The sequence below is a fragment of the Pseudorca crassidens genome, chromosome 11 (assembly GCF_039906515.1).
Source record: "Pseudorca crassidens isolate mPseCra1 chromosome 11, mPseCra1.hap1, whole genome shotgun sequence".
Taxonomy (NCBI): Eukaryota; Metazoa; Chordata; class Mammalia; order Artiodactyla; family Delphinidae; genus Pseudorca; species Pseudorca crassidens.
In genome coordinates this window covers 76470591-76493962 of record NC_090306.1, presented here as the reverse complement: position 1 = coordinate 76493962, position 23372 = coordinate 76470591, and positions in this window count along the sequence as shown.

Sequence of the window (23372 nt, the reverse complement as noted above, 5' to 3'; positions counted from 1 at the left end):
ACAGAGCATAATCTTGAATACATAAGATTTTATAACTTTCACATTTGTAGAGAGCCAAGAGAAAATAAGCCAAAGGCCATTAAGCTATACAGTGCTATGCAACTGAGTTATTTTACTTCAGGAAACACTAGGTGTTATGACAAAATTCTTTACATTTATACCTCTTGGTATCTGGGTTTGACAGCTGCATTTAGCAACAAACATACAGAATAACTCTCTTCTTATTATTGCTTGTTATCATAAATTACTCCCAAATTCTCAAAATGCAAAATTCCCTAGACTTTCTAGACCCTTGATCAGTAATGAGTGAGTCATTACACAAAGACTGCTGGGATGATCAGCCTTTATCCGAGAAATGGAAGATAGATTTTTTTGTCTTTCCTGGCACCTAATTCTGCTGTAAAATAAATGTGTCATAATTTATTTAAAGTTCAGGGAAAAGAGAAAGCCCAGGAGTTCCTGAACTGTAGTGTACTTACCTCATGGAAAAATTATATCTGGTCAGATAACTGCTACTACTGAATTTAAAAAATAATACTAAACATAATAGCATAATGGATGACAGTAGAAGTTGGAGAAGTCACAAAATTCTCAAAACAAAATACAAATGTTCCCATCTCTAGGCTTTACAGTTTTACTGGGAGAATTCAATAAAGAGTGAAAACAAAATTGTTTTTTAAAATATTAAAATAGTTGAAAAATAATGCTTGATATTGTGGTAAGCATGGGGAAATGAAAATGCATATTTATTCCACTCTGTCCTAAAACTCCACTAATATGAGTACAAATAAATATATCAATAAGTAAAATATTTTTACAGAGCAGGCTACTGCCCTCATAATCAAAAAGAATAGGAGAGGAGAAAATAGAAGAAAGTTGGTAATAAAAATTTAGGTGATGGAAATAGTAACTGACTTAGCAGAGTGATGAAAGCTGAAACTAAGTACTTGCATTTATCATTTACTAAATATTTATTCAGCACCTACTATGTACCAGGTCCTGTTTAGAGAGAAGCAATAGAGCAGTGAATTAAAAAGGCAAAAACTCTGCCCTTTTGGAACTTAAATAAAAGAACCCACAGAGAAGAAAGTTGATTTGTATCGCAAAACTGTAGACAATCTGAAAACAAATTTAGGGCATAAAGTATCAGATTCCTTCTCCTACTCAGAACAGCTAGTGTCTTGCACCAACCTTCCAAGTGTAAGAAATATGGCTCCTGCTTCCCTTCCATCTTCCAAACCTTGAGCAAAATGACTCATGCAGCCAGTGCTAATGGAGAACCATAGCAGGTGGGGCATCCTGGGAAATGTAATTCCAGTTTGTCTAAGTTGACACACTGCAAAACCACAGAAAGATTTGAGATTCAGGAAACAAGGGAGCCAAGAAAAGAATGAGGTAAGAGTACTTTGAGGATAATAAAGGGACGTTCAAGGAAAAAACAATTGAGCAAAATACCTAGAAAGAAATCAACCCATATTGGAGCAAGAGGACAGAGGGCCCCAAGAAATATGGATTTAAGAAAAATGTGAATTCAAGTGAACTGATTAACTGAGGTGTTTGGTTACAATAAGAGGTGTTTTTGAGTTCTTGTTGGAAAGCAGTTAAAACTACAGGAAAATAAAGAATAGATGTACAAGAAGCGAAGTGTAATCATAACATTCTGCACTGCTCAGTTGTTAATGGTATTTACATCATTATAATCATCTCTTCATTGAGTGGCGATTCAACAAAAATTAAGAAGAAATATATGGAGAGAGGAGGAAAGGTAGTATTAGAAAACTAAAACAACCTTATTCATGGTAGGGAGTCAGAATATAGCATGTAAGCTCTTTTAATTAATTATTTTTAGGACAGTTTTACATTGACAGAAAAATTGAGCTTATATTACAGAATTCTCAAGAACCCCTCCCACACACATACAGTTTCCTCTATTATTCATATCTTGCATTAGTATATTATATGTGTTATAATTAATGAACCAATATTGATAATCATTACTACCTGAAGTCCGTAGTTTACATTAAAGTTTACACTTTGGTTATATAGTCCTGTGCGTGAAGGAAGAGGATAAAATGCATAATGTCATGTATCTGCCATTACAATATCATAAGAATAGTTTCCCTACCCCCAAATTTCCCCTGTATTTCATTTTCATCTCTTTCCCTATTACCCAAACCTCCAGCAATCACTTCTCTTTATACCGTCTTTATATTTTTGTCTTTTTTCAGAATGTCAAATAGTTGGAATAATACAATAGTTAGCCTGTTCAGACTGGCTTCTTTCACTTAGCAATATGCATTTAAGTTTCCTCCATGCCTTTTTGTTGCTTAATAGCTCATTTCTTTTTATTGCCAGTTAATATTTCATTGTAGGTATGTACCTTAGTTTATTTATTCATTTACCTATGAAATGACATTTTGGTTGCTTCTCGTTTGGGGTAATTATGAGTAAAGCTGCTAGAAACATTTATGTACGGATTCTTATATGGACAAAATGCTTTCAACTCATTTGGATTAGTACCTAGTAGAATGACTGCTGTATAATATGGTAGGATTATGCTAAGCTTTGTAAGAAACTGCCAAACTGTCTTCCAAAGTGGCTGGACCATTTGCATTCCTACCAGCAATAAATGAAACCTCCAGGTATTCTGCATCCCTATCAGCATTGGCCATTGTCATATTTTGGATTTTAACCATTCTAATATATGAGTAATTATATCTAATTGATGTTTTAATTTTCAGTTCCCTTATGACATGATGTTGAGCATCTTTTCATATGCTTAGTTGCTATCTGTACATCTTCTTTGGTGACGTGTCTCCTCACATCTTTTCCCCATTCCTAAATTGGATTGTTTTCTTATTGTTGAACTTTAAGAGTTCTTTGTGTATTTTAGAGACAAGTCCTTTATGTGTTTTGCAAATATTTTTTCTCAGTCTGTTGCTCATATTTTAATTTTTTTAATGGTGTTTTTATAGAGCAGAAGTTTTAATTTTAATAAAGTCTAACATCTATTTTTTTTCCTCAGGGATTATGCTTACAGTGTTGTATCTAAAAACTCAAGTTCACTTAGATTTTTTCCTGTTGTATTCTAGAAGTTTTATAGTTTGTGTTTCCATTTAGGTCACTGATTCACTTTGATTTAATTTTTGCTAAAGATGTAAAATCTGTCTAATTTCTTTCTTTTTCCACAATGATATCCAGTTGTTCCAGCACCATTTGTTGAAAAAATATATATTTTTTTCTTCATTTAATTGCTTTGTTCCTTTGTCAAAGATCAGTTGACTCTATTTGTGTGGGTCTATTTCTGGTGTCTCTTTTCTGTTGATCTATTTGTGCATTCCTTCTCCAGTGCCATGCTGTCTTGATTACTGTAGCTTTAAAGTAAGTCTTTGAATTCAGTGATGTCATTCCTCCAATTTTGTTCTTCTTTAGTCTTGTGTTGGCTATTCTGGATCTTTATCTTTTTAAATAAAGTTTATAATCAGTTTGTTGATATATTCAAAATAACATGTTGGCATTTTGATTGGGATTGCATTGAATCTGTAGATCAAGTTGAGAACAGGTATTTTAACAATATTGAGTCCTCTTTTTCATGAACATGGAACATCTCTCCATTTATTTTGATCTTTGATTTCTTTCATCAAAGTTTTATAGTTTTCCTCAAATATAGTTCCTGCACAATTTTCATTAGATTTATGTCTAAACATTTCATTTTATAATGCTAATGTGAATGGTATTATGTTTTAAATTTCAGATTTCAATATTTTGTTACTAGTATATAGGAAAGCAATTGACTTTTGTATATTAACCTTGTATTCTACAAACTTGTTATAATAGCTTATTAATTCCAGGGACTTTTTTGGTCAACTCTGAGATTTCTAAGTATATAATCATGTTATCATCAAACAAATACAATTTAATTTTAGTTCCCAATCTATATACCCTTTATTTCCTTTCCTGTGTTATTGCATTCTAGTACAATGCTGAATAGAAGTGCTGGGAAGGGACATCCTTGCCTTATTCCTGATTTTAAGGGGAAAGCAACCTTCATCAAAGAAGGAATTCAGACTATAATGTGTAAAATTTTTAAAGGCAATAAGTAGACTGTTAAGTGAGTTATTTTAAAATATAGAGTTAAATATTAGATAAAACTGTTAAAAATAAAGAGTTTGCCTCTGCAGAGTGGAATGTTGAGGATAAGGAGGAGTGATGAACGGGCCTGCTGTTTATCACTATATCTTTCTGTACTGTTCGACTTGCAAAACATATGTTACTATGAGTATTTTGATAATTTTCTTCAGAATAATGTCATAAGTAATTTTGATGAGGCCTATTTTGAGACTAACTGGGGACAACTTATGTAAATCAATTAACATAGTTTCTGGCACATAGACAGAAACCACTGAATCTTATTCACATAACTGAAGAGAAAAAGGTGATGATGATTTTAGTAGCAATCATATTAGTATCACTTTCATAGAGAATATCAACTAGAAAGTAGAAGAATAGTGATAAATTAAGATCCATGGTTGGATTTTAAAGGACTGATAGTAGGTGATTACTGGTTGCTTAATAAATCCCTATAGACAAACTTATAAAAGAATCATTCATTTGACTTGGTTGTGACAGCCTTGCCTTACTGGAGTAGGTAGGCATTAGCTTCTGATAGGCAGAGGAGGAAAAAGAAAATAGATTAGATTTTTTTGTTTTTGTTTGTTTTTCCTCTCTGTTGGCCCAAATTGGCCCAAAAAAAGGGAAATGCAAAGAATCTGGGAAGAGTGTCTGAATTCTTTTGGCAGTCACTCTGGGCACATCTTTTTAGTTCTTTCCAGGTAGTATTTGATTAGATGTTATTTCTACAATGCTAAACATTTAATTCACGTCCTTCTCCTTTTTTTATTTCCATTTCTCTCATTGGATAGTGAATCAATATGAAGTCAATATAGTAAAAACATAAGATCAATATAACTCACCACACACCTTTATCTCATCTGAAAACTGCATCCTTCCAAATGAAGTCTTTTCTTCCAACAAAAAATGATACGCACTTTAGACTCTATGTATCAGTCATAAAACACATCTTTTTTTCCTCACTCCAGTGATAAGAATTGAATTTGGGGACTTTTGCTTTAAAAAGTAAGGCAGACCAGATACTGGAAGACCATCCTTCTATTTAACAACCAAGTCCTTGATAAAACAAAACTTCAGTGCACTTTGAGGTATACAGTAAATAAAAGAAAATTTCTAAACAGCTCTCAAATTCTCCATCTTAAACACTACTAGCCCCTACTAGCCCCTACCCCTTTGAGAGAGAAAAAAAAAAAAAGACCGCTGAAACAAGGGCAGGGAGCAATGAAAAGTAAAACATTAAAAGGTGGTCTCTCTCTGAAGGAAAATGGTACTATCAGGCTATGTTTCTTTTTTATGCTGCGTAACAAACTACCATAAACTTAGTGACTTAGAGCAAGATACATTTACTATCTCACAGTTTCTGTGGACTAGTAGTCTTAGATTAGCTGAGGCCTCTGCAAGGCTGAATCAAGCTATCAGCAAGGTCCGGGTTCTCATCTGAAAACCTGTTGGAGAGGGTTTGTTTCCAAGTTCACTAATGTTGTTGGAAGAATTCATCTTCTTGCAGTTTGAGACTCATGATAGCTTCTTTCTTCAAAGTCAGCAAAGAGAACAAGATTTTAGAGCAAGTCAGCTAAGATAATGGAGTCTTATATAATGTAACATAATGATCGGAATAGTATCTAATCACCTTTGCCATAGTGGTTGGAAGCAAGTTACAGGTCCTGCCCATACTCAAGGAGAGGGCATGTACACCAGGAGGTGGGAATCATGGTGGCCATCTGAAAGTCTGTCCACCATAAGACTAATATTGATCAGGATTCTAAGGACAATGAAATGGAAAAGGGTGGAACTTGAGATTCCTTCATTTAGCTAATAACTCAAAAGGGCATAAAAGGATCACCAACTGTCCATACACTATATGGCTTCTTGTAAGGACATAAGGAAGGAGGTTAGTGAGTCTTTCAGATGTTTAACTACATAAGGAGCATCATATTGGTACCAAAGAGCTTGTACCAATTTATATTTCAAAATCATCTCTGGATGATAACCTTCTCAATTTAGGCTTCCAGCACTCATACATAATAAAATCAGTGAAATTTGGGTTTATTACAACAAATGCAAATAAATGCTTAAGGAAAAATTAAATGAATGAGAGTCTGTAAAAATAAGAAACAGCAGAGTTATGCCCCCATAGCACTTAGATATTGAAATTATCAAAAATGGTTTATAAACTGTGAATTAAATATTACAAAAATTTTAAAATGAGATTTTATTTTTAAAATAACTCACTAAAAAATAACAAGCCATATTTTTAAAAATAAATTTTTCATGAAAATTGTTAAAATCAGAGGATCAGTGAAAGAGTTAAAAAGCAGATTAGGTACAACTAAGAGTACCTAAAAGAGAGAATTAGTACATTGGAAGATAAAAGTAAAACACACAGACTCCTGCATAAAGAGAAAAGAAAATGAAAGATATTTTTTAAATGGCCTGAACAATGGAGAAAACAGAATGAGTTAGTATAATGTATACTCTACCAGAGTCTCAGGAAAAAGGATAGATAGTATGAAGAATAAGTTATATTTGAAGAGATAATATCTGTAATTTTTTTTCAGATCTGATGAGAAATAGCACTTTACAAATGCAAGAGATGAAATTAATCCCTAATAGAATAAATAAAAAGAAATTCACACCTAGGTCCATCGTAGTTAAACCTCAGAATACCAAGCTGATTTTAAAATTTATATAGAATACCAAAAGCCTGAGAGTAGCCAAGACATTACTCAAGATGAAGAATAAAAAGGGACTGCTTGCTGTACCATTTATCAAGTCTTATTATAATGCTGTTTTAATTAAGGTGGTGGTGTAATTCTGCAGGAAAGTGACCTGTGGAACACGCGGCCCGTGCACGTACACACACTCGGAGAGGGAAAGAGAGAGCCCCAAAATAGAGCCACACATATATGCAAACTCAGTGTATGACAGAAATAGCCTTGCAGACCATGAGGAAAAGAAGGAACAATTTAATAAGCGATGCTTTTATCAATTTGGATAAAATTAAGTTGGACCTTTACCACACACCATACACAAAAATATATGCCAGATGGCTATGCCCTTAAATGTAAGAGGTAAAACTTTAAAATTTTGGTAGAAATTGTATGAGAACAATTTCTGATTTGGGGTTAGGAAATGATTTAAAATACTGAACATAGAAGATAAGATTAATAAATTTAACTATCTTAAAATTAAGAAATTCTATTTATAAAAAGGTACCATGAGGAAAGTGCAAATTAACTCTATGTTGTAGATAGTATCTCTAACATACATAACCAATAATGAAATGATACCTAAAGAATAAGTAACACAACTCAATAAGAAAAATAAAATAATCTAGGGAAAATGGCAAAAAAAAAAAAAAGAGTAGACATATCACAAAAGAGAAAACATGAAGAGACAATACCCATATAAAATTAGGTTCAGTCTTATGATCCAGAAATGCAAATTAAATTCCAGTGAATTTACTTTGGCCACAAATTAAGAAGTCTGCCAAGGTCAAGGATCAGCATGTTGAAATATAAATTTATAGAAGCACATTGGAAACAATTTGGTCCTATTTTAGATGGTTGATCATAAAATCCCAACAATTGCCAGTTTTATTCAAGGTATCAGTCTGAGAAAATTCTTGAGTTTGTATACCAATAGATTTTTTTACGAAAAATCATAACAGCATCATTCATAATAGAAATGTGAAATGAAAACAACAAGAAAATGAATCATAGTGTATTCACTTAATGGAAAATTATACAATATGTCGATGACACTTAGAAGTATAATCTTAGGTTAAAAAGTCAGCTGCAAGAGAGGACTAGACATAATGATTCAATTTTTGTAAAGCTCAAAACCAAGCAAAGCCAAACAGAATATTATTTAGTAATGTGTGTGTTACTAATCACAATGACGATAATGATAATAAAAAATTAAAATTGGCACAGTGCTTACTATATGCAAGGCCTCTTTCTGCATGCTACAAATGTATTAATATAATTCTTATATGAGATAGATATTATAATTATCCCCAAAGTAGTAATTTGGAAACTGTGGCAAAAAGGGGTTAAGTAACTTGCCCGAAGTAATTGGTCTGACTCAGAGTCTGCATTCTTGACGATTATGCTATACTACATAGATATGATAGTTGGGAGGTGTGTGTAAAGCAGGGAGATGGGATGGGGAGGAGCGCACAGGTTGATACAAAGGAATTGGTAACATTTAAGTTTTTGGTCCAATGCTGAGTGATAGGTATGCATTTTAATATTTCTACCTTAACATTCATACATATTATACATATTATTTTGTGCTTTCAAAATGTATGTAAATATTTTTGAATGAATAGAATTTGATGATAATTAGGCTGTCACCTGAATATCTGCTTTCAGTATCTTACTAGGTTAGATCTGCTTTGCCCTACCATTCTACTTAATGGTGGGTCTCTTGTAAGCATCACTAATTGTGTATTTCCCAGTACTAGGCATTGTCCTAAACATTTTATGTGCTTTCATTCTCTTATTATTCACAATAATCCTGTGGTAGATATTTTTTATTATTCCAACTTGACTGTTGAAAAAAAACAAACAAACAGTGTATAGAAGGAAGTTAAGTAACTTGCTCAAAATCACATAGCTAGGTAGTGCCAAAATCAGAGTTTTAACCATTCTGCCATAACATCTGTTTTTATGAGCACAGGTTAATCTCATCCACCTAAAGCAGAAGATAATAGTAAATTAATTATAAAATACGTAGACTGTCCCAAAGTTACATACATGACTTTTTTGTTAGCTATAATCACCTAAGCCAGTGGTTTCTAAGCACTGTTTTATTTACCCTTTGTTCAAAGTAAATTGATATAAATTTACAGAAGCCCAATATATAAAATTGATAAAAACAAAACTTCTCTGGTTTGAGTAGATGAAAATCCACCTACACTGATTTCCCAGTAGTTCTACCAAATATATTTGTAAAACCTACAACATTTTATGGATAACTGAGAGGTGTTGGTGATAGATTGGATTACTGTGTCCATTCTTATCTCCATTTCTATTATGGAAATGTATATCCATGCCCTTTGCCAAGATAAGTAGGCATACCTCTCTTTAATGTAGACAATATATTTTCCCTCCTTGCCTGTTGCTCTTGAGCTTGGCCATGTGACTTGCATATGCCAATGGAATAGTAGCAAATGTGACACGAGCAAAGATTTTAAATACTGTTGTATGATTTGCCTTGGATTCTTGTGTTTCTGCCATTGCAATGAGAAGAGCATGCTCTGTGTAGCTACTTGTTCTACAATGGAATATATGGAATAAATACAACCTGACCCGCAGGTGAACTCACTGAACCCAGTTAAGCTCAACCAGGACCAGCCAAACTTCAGTTGACCCACAGACATAGAAGCAAGAAAAAATGTTTGTTATGGTAAGCCACTGAGATTTAGGGATTGTTTGTTATATAGCATTATTGCAGTAAAATCTGTCTAACGCTATAAGTGTGTTATAATTCAGAAAATAGTATTAACAAAAACATAGAAGTCTAAATTATAGCAAGTTTCTCAGCATTTAAAACACTTTCATGAGAGGCAGTACCGTGTAGTAAAGAAGCATGGCCTCCGATGTCTGGCAGATTTGGTTAGAGACTGAAGTTACTGAATGTCTGGGCCTCAGTTTTCACATCTAACAAATAGACAAATGGTTTGGGTAGATTAGAAATTATATATGTAAAGAGTTTAGAGCATGTAAACATTTAACAAATGGTGGTTTATTACTATTATATAGTCATTCTATATTAAGCAAATTAATGGAGACACAAGAACCTCTTTTCAAAAGAGCATCTTGAGAACAGAGATACCTTATATTTACCTCTGTTTTATCTCCATTCTTGTTCCAAGCAAAAGAGTGACAGACTCACTATGTGTATGGCACATATTCAAAATTAGGTGTTAGAAAAAAAAACAGAGTATGCCCCAATAACTTGAGAGCCTTGTCCAATTTCTTATTTTTCTGCGAGTAGTATTAGCAGAGGAAAGGACCTTGCTTATTAAACTGTGATCCCACAGTGCCTATTTGACAACAAGCATTTAACTTTTCATTTTCTTTTTGTTAAAGATTCTGAATATGCTTGACATTTCTTGTAAAAAATTTACTTATCTATTATGAACCACTAAATTTGTGTGGTGTCCTACATTTGAACTCATCTTCTGCAACACACAGAATATGTTGAAAAATGTCTCTTTTTTTCCATGGCCTTCATGATACGACTCATTCCCTCATGGGTAGTCCGTAACTCTGCCCTTGGTCACTAAGTGAATGATTTGGAGAACCTCTGTGGCGGAACATATTCAAGTTAAATGATGCAGTGGGAAAGACGGGGGTCATGGAAAGAGCAGAGCCTGTAGATTGTCAAATGATGCATGGCAGGCTTCAGGAATGTGATGCAGATGGAGAGGCTGTGAATATGTTTCAGGTACTGCAGAAATTAGAACAAGCAGAAATCCACACAAGTTCCACTTGGATATTGGAATCTTATATCAGTGTTCTCAAAAATACAAATGGTATTGCAATACACATAATAGCCTTAACTGTCACCATCTGGACCCAAAAGAGACTGCTTGCTTGGATTCCCTAATCAATGACCATGTTTTACTGCATGGGTAGCAATTAGAAGTAATGTTTCTGTACTTTTTTTTTTTTTTAAACTGATAACCTTAGCATTTCTATTTTCTTTCTCTGAATTGATTCCTCTAACCCTGTCACTTATAACCATCTTTGCTCTGAGCTGATTAGGACACCTGATTCCAAGCAATTCTACTCTGTTCTTCATTCATCATATGAGAACAAATTTGTAGATGGGGAGTTTGAGCAGCACCCATCCTCCAAGGAAAGGTGATATGCCCATAAATAATTTGGTTCTGTCAACAAGCAGCAGAAGAAACATCTGGCATGAGCTTTTATGTTGTCTGTGCTACATGACTTAAGAGGAAAGCACCATCTCTCTGAGCTGCAGTGAAGCCAGTGTAAAGCAGTCACTCAAGATACAGTCCCATTGGAGTGGCAGGGTAACTCTTGGTGGTATTGGTTTGTGTTTTGCTCTCCTGCCCATTTTAAGAGAGTAGTCAGGTCCCCATACACATGCTTGCTTCAAAGAAACTTCATGTTATCAGGATGATAGCTGAGGTTGCCTAGACTTTATTCCTACAACTGAGTTTCTGGAAAAATTACTAGTGAGCAATTTAAAGAGCAACAGGGAATAAAAGCACTCATTGAATTTTGTCTCCCTAAAAGACATGTTGAAACCCTAACTCCCAATACCTGTGAATGTAACCTAATTCAGAAATAGGATCTTTGCAGTAATCAGGTTAAGGTGAGGTCATACTGGATTAGGATGGGCATTAAATCCAATGGCTAATGTCCTTAGAAAAAGGCTATGTAAAGACACAGGAACACAGAGACACACGGAGAACACCATATGAAAAAGGAGGTAAAAACTGTAGTGATACAGCTGCAAGTCAGGGGACACCAAGGATTGCCAACAATCACCAGGAGAAGCTAGAAGTGAGTCATGGAACAAATTCTCCCTTTGAGACTCCAGAAGGAACCAAGCTTGCTGACTCCTTGATCACAGACTTCTAGCCTCTGGATTTGTGACAGAAAAAAAATTTTGTTGTTTCAAGCCACTCATTTTGTGGCATTCCTAGGAAACTAACTCAAAAATAAAGACCTTGTGGGGCAAAAAGATTCTTAGGAGGCTAAAATGAGGTCATGATGAAATAGAGAAAATCAAGAGCAGAAATTCTGTATAGCTCCCTCATTTATTTCTGTGATAATGAGCAACATATAATTTCTCTAGGGTTCATTTTCCTTCTTTACAAAATAAAGAAGGTAATTTATTTGAGCTAGGACAGTGTTCAATATATAATAGCTCTGATTCCTTTGTTGTCATGATCATGATCATGAATAATCATTATCACCATTGTGTGCACTACTTCATGAAGTCATGGGGCGGGGGAGCTTGCAATGGGACCAGGGCCTCAGCTGACCATGATACTAACCAAGCTGTGGTGTGCCTGAAATAGTGGACACAGTCTTAACCCAGCTAAGCTATAGAGCCATCTATAGTTTAAAACACAGTGGTTCCAACCCAATTTCCCTGTTAGGGAAAGTAATATTCTTCACACCGGGTGGTTGTCTCCCATCCAATGCTGTTAAGGTAAGAAGTCAAAGTGGCTTTGGGAGTAGAGACTAGAAAGATTTTTTGTAGCTTATTATTCTCATGATTTACTTCATTTTGATCCACAGAGTAGCAAGGATGTACAAAGACAAGAAAGAGAAATCAGGAAGGTACCTCATATTTTCAGTTCTGTGCATTTTTCCAGCACATTTGTTGTATCTTCAGTTTATAAAACTGTCCTGTTGTGAGTCTCTAAGAGATCTCAATTGAGTAGAACATCGTTTTGGATTTGATTCTCTGAGCAGGCTCCTTATCTTATCAAAGAAGAATCAGATCACAGTTTATGACTGGGTCATACCCCTGTCAAGTCAGTCATCTCACACACATGAGCCAATGCAGGGTCTCCAAGGTCCCTACCACCATCATTGTAAAACTATCCCATAAATCAATATATATTTTACTGCCTTTGTAACACATACTCTGATTAATGATCATCCCATACCATAATAGAAGGTAAAGGCATGATTGTATGATTTCCTCTAGAGTCAATAATGGCTCCTTTCAGTAACTTAGTCATCACATATTTGTGATGCTTGGTATCTTGACCTCTTCCTGTGACATCTGCTTTCTTTTTCTTATGATGATACCTTAAAAGGATATAAGCCAAGGTAGCCATTCTCCACGTTTTATACAATCTATTAAACCTTTTTTTATAGCTGATGGCTAAAAAATAATTAGTGCATGGCAGTGGCATCCTAAATCATCTGCAATTTTTAAAATTTGATTTATCATTTCCTTGTGCTCAGTTACCAAAAACTAGTTAAGACTAAATAGGAATGTCTTAAAATCTTACTGACATATTATGGTACATTCCAACATGCAGATCTCCATCAGGTCTTGTACTATGGAAAACAATAGCCAAAAAATACATTTTATAATTGTTGTACCTGAAAAAAGTTAATCACTGATTGTTCCTGTCTCTGCTTTTTATTTGTTTTTTTTTTTACCAGCACATATAGTGGGGTAGAAAGGATGTGGCCCTAGAGACACAACCCTCCTAAGCATCATCCTGCAAGTTCACTTTTTTCTTGGCCTACCTATACTTCCCAAATGACTTGCAGTTAGATTTTCTAGGATGATCTGCATTTGGTTTTCTCAGATGAAATCTATAGCCCAAGGCTAAAATACAATCATTCCACTGAGGGGAAATGGGAATCTAACAAGATTGGGAGAACCCTGGCGAATCTAATCCTTGGCTAGTAAGGTTGGCAGAAAGTGGCACAGAAAGGTCATTTGCATGTGGTAAGGGATAATGGGGATTAGAAAAGATATTGGTTCCAAAGTTACCGTACAAATGCCAAAATATTACAGGTAGGTAACTCATGGCCAGTAGGAGTCCTGTAGAGAACATGTAGATTGAGGAAGATAAAATTATTATTAAATCCCAGTATTCTACCTAATCTCATTTCTGCATCCTGTCAGTGTGCCTATTATGTGAAGAATCTATGAGTTGGAGGGCAGCAACTCATTAAGAAGAACCAAACTAGCTTAATAAGTAAGATTTTCGGAAGATATGCCATTCAATTGCATAAAAGTTTTTAATTTCACCTAAAGTTACCTTCTTGAACTTTGCAGGTACAAATGATAGTAGATTGTACATTGAGCACTCATTATTGACACAGATGGCTTATTTTTAGCAAAGCAGCTCCCAGAATACTTTACAGCACCTACACAGAGAAAGAAATCTACATGTTAAAAAATACAGTGAGGCTGTCAAAATGAACATGCAACTGTGTAATAAATTCTTTCAAGAACTTATTTCAGGAAACAGGGCTGTAGCCTAAGAACTTTTCCTTGATGCTTTTATTTAGACCATTTTGACAAATCAATTCTCCCCAAAGATGTCTATGTTAATATTTAAAGCATAAAATATTTTTAAGCATTTACCTAGTATATTTGTCCAATGATTTATAAGAAATTTGATATTTAGAATATTGTTTTCCATGGGAAGAGGAGGAGACTGCAACTCTTAGAAATATTTAGGATGTGATACTTTATATCCTGACCTCAAGAAATATATAGTCTAATCAGGAAAAATTAAACACAAATGGCAAATAACACCACAAAGCAGAATCAACGGAATTTGTTTAAAGTCATATTGGTTTTTCTTCTCTTACAATTTCTTAGATCTCTTTTACCACTTTCAAACTGTGTGCAAATAAATGGGAAATGAAAGCCTAAGAAGCAATGTCTTTATGTATTTCTTAGCATCCTTTTCAGTAATCCACACGCTGTACCAACCTCATCTTCATAAACAGTGACACCTAGCAAATGTGAGGTCCTCTAGACTGCAGCTGTACGGCTTATACAAAAACACATTTCAAAAATACATATGGAATTGGTCTCTTCCCTTTATATCTGCCTTGGAACATTCTACAAAGACTAAATTCTAAAGATGTCTTTCCCATCCTTCTCTGAAATGAAAGCCCAGCTCATAAAAGAGAACCCAGCTTTGTCATTCTTCCATTTTCACAAAACACACATTGAATTTTGTTGTGGAGACATCTTAGAGCTCCTCTTGACATTTCCAGAAATTCTGGTCTTTACACATTCAGAAAGAGATCAGTCTCCTGGTCCTAATTCTCAATGTTTGGCATCTTAAGGCTTCAGTTAATTTCCATCTCTTTCAAGATTTCTAGTTGAAGTCAAGATTTTGCAGTTAGGAAGAATGGTTCCCACTTAATTTTCACTCAGTGTGTTACTAAAATAAAATCTAAGCTGCTGTAACAAAAATACTTCAAAATACAGTAGTTCAGATATATAGCTATTTATTTTTCCATGTTGTAACAGTTCAAGAGGGTAGGCAGACTCTGTTTCATAATGTTATTCAGGGACTCAGGCTGGTGCAGTAGTTCTGCTATCACCAACAAGTGGCCTCCAGGCTTGCCTCAGTCATGGTTCTTTCTGTCATGAAGATCAGTGTGAATCTGTCTTATGTCCAGTGCAAAAGAGGAAAGATTACCAATATATTTTTTAAATTAGGTGGAATTTGTATACATCACTTACATTCACTTTTCACCAAGGAAAATTCATTTATGCAGCTACATAACTGCTTAGAAGGCTGGTAAATAGCCTTACAGGACAGCCATGTGCCCAAAGAAAGAGGGAAGAGATTATTAGGAAACAACTAAGAGTTTGCACACTCAGACGTTATGAATCATATGGTTCATTTTTTAACTTTTTTGTTTTTTCAAAGTTGCCAATTACAGGGGCAGTTGTTAGTTTTTCTCATTGAGGGAGATGGCTAGACACTACTTCCATCACATCCTGACTGAACATAAAAAGAAACCATAGCTCATAAGAAAGTAAACCATAAATCTCGATACTGTTTTTATTCCTTCGTCATTCTGCATATCCTAAACCGAACAGACATATTTCTAGTAGAAGACAATGTATCAAGTACTATAAAATTATTTGGCTGGAGAAAGTGATGGAAATTTCTTGTTCGAAGGCCATATTTTTATCCTGTAGAGCTCAATGAACTTGTTACCCGCTGAGCACCCATCGAGAGTTCTCCTAGCCCAATTCAGAGAATTAAAGGAGGTTTAGTGGCTGTCTGGAGGGCTTACCAATATACATTAGACAGAGGTGGAAATTTTCAGACGTATCAAACTTCAAAATATGTTACACAAACTATTGCACTAAAGTTAATAGGAGATAAAATTTTTGAATATTTCACAGGAATAAGAGCTACTGTCCTGGAGAAAAGGGAGAAAGTAATTTGGCCAGATGGCTAAATATTTTTAGAGGGAGAGAATGAATATCAGTATGAATTCAGTCCAGTTTACCCTGGCTAGGTCTACCAAGAAAAGTGCAAAGATTGCCAGGAATATTCTCAAGCCATCTAGCTAGGGAGTCTTATTTACTCAACCCTCAAATATTTATTCCTCACAATATCCATTATCTCACAGTTGCCCTCTATCAACTGTAGCCCTGGACCTTTAAATGTAGCCAGCATTTCCATGCACAATGGTAGTAAGCACCTCAAATCCAACAGTTGTATGTGTAACATGCATTCGATGACAATCAACCTTAACTTTAATTTCTGAATCCACTACTTTATGCTTGAATCTCTGTTCCTAGGAGATGCCCTCAGTGTTTATTATTGCTTTTGACCCTTGTTGGTTTGGCCATTGTAGACTTTATCTCTAGCATACTGCCATGTGTCTTCACAAGGCCCAGTTCTGAAGACATCTCATTTGCCAGACTAACCATCTTTCTTTTGTCCTTCCCTTCAAGAAAATTGTATCCTGGCATTTTAGGTTCTGCAGTGGCAGAAATGGGGAATGCAGATTTGAGAGAAGTCTGGAGATCTGATAGCAATTAATATTCAATAAACCATTATAGTGCACCTTCTGTGAGTATAGTACTCTGTCAGGCAATATCAAGAATATGAAAAAGTGCCATTCTGTTGGAGAGACAACAGAACTATGCAAAACACAAAAATATATGTTTACCTGGTACTCACAAAAGCAATGGAAATAAATTCTCTGTAATTTTTAATTGAGGTATGGTTGATTTACAGTATTATGTAAGTTTCAGGTGTACAGCACAGCGATTTATGATTTTTAAAGGTGTACTCCATTTATAGTTCTTATAAAATATTGGCTATACTCCCTGTGCTGTACAATATATTCTTATAACTTATTTATTTTATACGTAGAAGTTTGTACCTCTTAATCCCCTACACTATCTTGCCCCTCCCACGTTCCCTCTCACCACTGGTAACCACTAGTTTGTTCTCTGGACCTGTGAATCTGTTTCTTTTTTGTTATATTTACTAGTTTGTTTATTTTTTAGATTCCACATATGAGTGCTATCTCAAAGTATTTGTCTGTCTGATTTATTTCACTGAACATAATACCATCCAGGCCCATCCATGTTGTTGTAAATGGCAAAATTTCATTCTTTTTTATGGCTGAATAGTAGCCCAGTACGACCCGTGTTGGACTTCTGACCTCCAAGCTATAAGGTAATAAATTTGTGTTTTTTTATGCCATGAAATTTGTGACAATTTGATACAGCAGCAGTATGAAGCTAACACAAAGTAGAGTGTTAAGGGGGTGTCCTTTGAGGTTAAATTACCTAGATTTAAATGCTGGGTCAGCCATCGTCTAGTTGTGTGACTTGAAAACTACCCAACTCTCCAAGTTTCAGTTTTCTCGAGTGTCAAATAGGATAATCATCCATAACGCACAGGACTTCTATAAGAATTAAATAAAGCACTTAAAACAGTGTCTGGCACAACCTGTTTTTTAAAATGTTTGCTATTTTTATTATTGTTTTGTGATTATCATAAGGTCATATAGTAAAGCCAGCTATTTCACCCCCACCACCACCTCTTCTCCATATTCGTTCCACAAAGAATTTGAGAAGGCTTTCAGAAAATACATATGAAGGATGTATAGAAGGCAAAAATTAAGACCTCATAAAATACAAATTATGATGTAAGCATCAGGAACAAAAAAACAAAACTCTTGTACTGAATGATCCTCCCTAGTTGTGGTTGGGTTCGTGTCTCATAGAGAGACCTGGACATAAATAATTAGAATGCACAAAAAGTGACGTGAATCATTTAAGGCTTGAACAATGTACTTCGAGAACTGTCACCTAGATAGGTCATGGGAAAGTTTTAGGGAAGTAGAGGTAATTAGAGTGGGCCTTAGAAAATTATCAGGATTTAAATAAGTGGAGAATGCAAAAGAACAAAGAAACAGACATAGGCAGTAGATCCTTTCCATAGAATCCATCAATAGCCTACCTCCTTGACACAGTGCTCAGCAAGTTTACCCTTTTCTAAACAGAACTACCCACATCACACTCCATCCCACCTCTCAGATATCTTCCCAAATGTATGCTTAGTCATTCAGACTAACTCTTATCTAAATTCCCTTTCACTCTCCCCAGCTGTATATAAATATTTCCTCAGCTACAAGGCTTCCTGTTGAGCCCTGCTCCTCCTCAGGCATGCTTGCCTTGAAAGATTGAATACTTGCCTACTCGAGAAATCAATCAGCATTGCTATATCCCTCAGCTCAGAAAAGTGGACTGCCTCAAACCTTGTAGTAAGTCCCTTCAACCATAATTCTTATAAAAGAAGTGGCAACACCTTCCTAGATTTAGCAGTTGTGATAAAATATACTCCTCTCCAAATTATTGAGAACCTTCTCTTAGAATGTGAAAGAACAGATTTCTGAATGCAGAAATCTTGATCCTTTAAAGTTTTAAAAATTACCTATAAAAAACTTTGACTGCAAGACACCTAGATTATAGAAAATGAAGTATCTACCTTCTGAAGTATTAGGCTTTCTTCTGGGTAGTTAAGTATAGCCTAGTTTCTGGATAATTTCAGAGTGAATATTATGAGGTCCTGTAACACATATAATAAGAACATGTGAAACATTTAAATTTAGTCCCCAAATGACCTGGAAACAATAGGTATTTTTAGTTTTTTTTTTATTTTAATTTTTTTGGAGTATAGTTGATTTACAATGTTGTGCTAGTTTCAGGTGTACAGCAAACAGATTCAGTTATACATATATATACATTCATTCTTTCTTAGACAATTTTCTCATATAGATCATAGAACACTGAATAGAGTTCCCTGTGCTATACAGTAGGTCCTTGTTGGCCATCTATCTTATATCCCAAGCTCCTGATTTATCCCCCCCCACCCCACTTCCCCTTGGGTAACCATAAGTTTGTTTTTGAGATCTGTAAGTCTGTTTCTGTTTGTAAATAAGTTCATTTTTATCATTTTCTAAATTAGATTTTACAAAGGAGAGATATCATATGGTATTTGTCTTTCTCTCTCTGACTTACTTCAGTTAGTATGATAATCTCTAGGTCCATCCTTGTTGCTGCAAATGGCAATATTTCATTCTTTTTAATGGATGAGTAATATTTCATTGTACCACATCTTCTTTATCTATTCCTCTGTTGATGAATATTTAGGTAGCTTCCATGTCTTCACTATTGTAAACGGTGCTGTAATGAACATTGAGGTGCATGTGTCTTTTCAAATTATGGTTTTCTCCAGATACATGCCCAGGAGTGGAACTGCTGGATCATATGGTAGTTCTATTTTTAGATTTTTAAGGAACCTTCATACTGTCCTCCATAGTGGTGGTACCAATTTACATTCATTCCAACAGTGTAGGACAATTCCCTTTTCTTCACACCCTCTCCAGCATTTGAAACAATAGTTTTTAATGTTCGTTTTACTCTTGCCAAGAAAAAGGAAGCACACACACACACACACACACACACACACACACAAAAGGGAGAGTAATTTCAAACAGTCCTGCCTGAAGCATCACAGTTAATTGATGCATACAACAAATATTTCTTGAGCATTTACTTCAAGAGAATTGGAATCATAAAAATTAGAAAAATGGAAAACTATTCATTCTTACTAAAAAAAAAAAATGAGCTCTTAATCTAGTAGTGAAGTTGAACCACAAAAAAATTACAGCAGACAGGTGCAAGATCACAGCTAGAAACAAACTGTGACAAGTAGGGACAAGTATGAACACTGGAGCAAAATACTCTTGAAGCACTGGGGAAACAAAAATTTTTTTCAGAAGAAGTAATAATTGACTATTTTTGTGGGAGGGGAGTTTTTGGCCCTTTGTATTTTCTCCTCTCTCCATAGGCAAGAAAAAGCATCATGCCCAATCTTCTGTCTTTCTTTACCCATGTCTTGGCAACTTTTTAAGGAAAGAGCTATTAACCTTATTAATCAAATCCCAGAATATTCACTGGAACCTGCTTTCTAGTGGGGCAGTTCCTGAGTTGTAAAAGACATAAGACCATACTCATAGCCTACTCTTTCTTCCATTTCCTTCCTCTCACTTCCTGCTCCTGTGAGGTCAGCATGGGAACATGACCCCTCTCATCTAGACAGCTACTCTGATACTTCAGATATTCTAGATTCCACAAATGAAATTAGAAGCCCCTTTTATCTAGACTTAAACTATGTGCTAGTCACAAGTCACTAGAGATGAATGGATAGTGGAACAATAGAGGGTAATTTCCCAGAAATCAAAATAATCATATTTCCCCATTTGGCTATAATTTCTTATTCTCTCACTTTCTAATAGGGAACGTCAAGGAGGAGGACAAGTGGGTGTTTGGATTCAGGGATGAAACCACCCAAAACTCCATTGTCAAAACAGCTTGAGCTGAGTTTTAAATGATAAGGAGGATTTTCTAAGCAAGGGGTAGGAGGTGAGGGTGGGAGGTAGCTGGAACAGGCAGCATACGGAGAGCATTTGAGAGTGGAGCAAACAGCATCAGCAAAACTGTGATACAACTTAGATAGAGTAGAAGATAGTAAGGCTGGATGGGACTGGGTCCAGGTCAAGAAAAGTTTGGTTGTTATGCTAATATATTTGGCTTTTATTCAGCAGGAAGCAATTGAAGGAATTTAAACCAAAGAAAAAGATAATCAACTAGTCTCTTGAAAAAGTGTCTTTGACAGTTGTGTGGATAATCAATAGGAGAAAAATGAGAACAACTAGGAGATAATTGTGGTAACCTAGGTAAAAGAAAACAGTGGTGCTATGGACTGAATGTATTCTCCCAAAATTCATATGTTGGAGCCCTAATGTCCAATATGATGATATTTGGGAGTGGGGTCTTTGGGAGATAATTAAATCATAAGGATAGAGCCTTCATGAATGGAATTAGCCCCTATAAGAAGAGACATGAGAGAGGGGTTCTCTCTCTCTGCCATGTGAAGATACAGCAAGAAGGTAACTGTCTGCAAGCCAGGAAGAGAGTTCTCACTAGGAACTTGCTCTTGGACTTCCCAGCCTCCAGAACTCTGAGAAATAAATTTCTGTTGTTTAAGCCACCTAGTCTATGGTATTTGTTATAGCAACCTGAGCAAACTAAGACAAGTGGCATGGGTGGGAAGAATGAAATTATTTGAGTATCTGATATGTGATGGAGTTGACTGATCTCAGCACTTCAAACCCATTTACCTTTTATTCCTCAAAATTGACATATTGACATAAAATAAGATAGTCAGGATTAGAACCCATGTCTGCCTCATTTCAACTCTTACTGTCTTTTCACACTGAACTGTCTTAAATGCCAGAGGGAATGAAGAAATTAATATAGGCGAAAGAGAAGCTAGGAGGTCAAAATAACGCAAAAAGTAATCTGACGCATTAGAGAAAGGATGAAAGAGGAGCCTTTGATTTGTGATTCAGACAATAAAATGAATGCAGGTTCTCATGGAAAAACCAAGTGGAGATGCCCAGTGTAGTTGGAAGTTGATATGGAGACTAGCAGAATGGCCTGTGCTAGAGTGTTCACATCACACAGAATAACATTGCCTAAGGAAAAGCAGATAGAAACATAAAATTAAGGATGATGTATCTGTCAGGTTCTACTCAGGAAAAAGAAATCACACCAGTTGTTTTGTTTATTATTATTTTTAATAGAGAGAAATGAATGTAAAGATTCTTAAATTAGTATTGAAGAACTGAAAATATCAAAGTAGAACAATATGGTAATATGGAGGTAGCAAAAGCCCAAAGTATCTACCAGCCCTAGGACTGTGAGGATAGGAGAATAAGTGGGAATTATTAAAATTTAGAAGCTTAGAGAAGGGGTCCTGAGGCACTGCTTCTCAGGCCTCTGAGCAGGGGTGTGTTTGGTGTCCCCAAAACTACCCTCACCCTTCATAATTCACTAGAAGGACTTGCAGGACTCAGAAGAGCTGTTATACTCAGAGTTGTGGTTCATTAAAGCAAAGCAATACAGATTAAAATCGATAAAGGGAAAAGGTGCATGAGGAGAAATCCCTGAAAAACCAAGTATAAATTTCCAGGTGTTCTCTCTCTATAGAATCACACAGATGCACTAATTCTCTCTGCTATGATATTCAACAACATCTGTGAGGTGTTGACAACCAGAGAAGCTCATCTTACCTTGGGGTTATTGGATTATTGGTTACTGGGAGTCTTTAGTAGGTTTAATAATGCCCCCTAAAAAGTTAATGTCTAAGGCCTAACCCTTGGTACTTGTGAATGTGACCTTATTTGGAAATAAGGTCCTTGCAGATATAAGTAAGACTTCCAAGATAATACCATATTGGATTTAGGATAGGCCCTAAAACCAATGACTGGTGTCATTACAAGAAAAGGAGAGGGAACAGGGACACAGGGAAGAAGGCCACGTGAAGGCAGAGGCAGAGCTTGCAGTTAGGAAACCACAAGCCAAGGAATGCCAGGAACTACCAGAAGGTGGAAGAGTTGAAGAAGGATTCTTCTCTGGTGCCTTCGGAAGGACCATGGTCCTGCCAACATCTTGATTTCAAACTTCTGGCCTCCAGAACTGTGAGAGAATCAATTTCTGTTGTTTTAAGCCACCCAATTTTTGGTAATTTTTTTTTTAAACAGCCTAAGGAAGCTTTTACAGATTTTGGCACCAAGAAGTGAGGTGCTGCTATAGCAAATACCTAAAAATGTGGAAGGTGGCTTTGGGATATGGTAATGGGTAAAGACTGGAAGAATTTTGAGGTACATGATTTAAAAAGCCTGTGTTGCTTTAAAGAGAAAGTTGGTGGATATATATATATTAAAGGTGTTTCTCTGAGAGCTCAGGAAGAAGTGAGGAGCATATAAAGCTGTCTCTGGTGAGATCTCAGAAGGAAATGAGGAACATGGTACTGGAAACTGGAGGAAAGGTGATCCTTATAACAAAATGGCAGAAAATGTAGCTGAATTGTATTCTGCTGTTGTGTGGAAAGCAGAACTGATAAGCAATGAACTTGAGTATATAGCTGAGTAAATTTCCAAGCAAAGTGTTGAAGACACAGCCTGATTTCTCCTTATTGCTTCAAGTAAAATGCAAGAGGAAAAAGATAAATTGAGAAAGGAACTTTTAAGCAAAAAGGAACCAGCACTTGATGATTTGGAAAATTTTCAGCCTGTCCAGATTGCAAAAGATGCTAAAGTGTGCTCTGGAGACAGGACCAAGGGTATGGCTGGACATATTTCTGCTAAGGA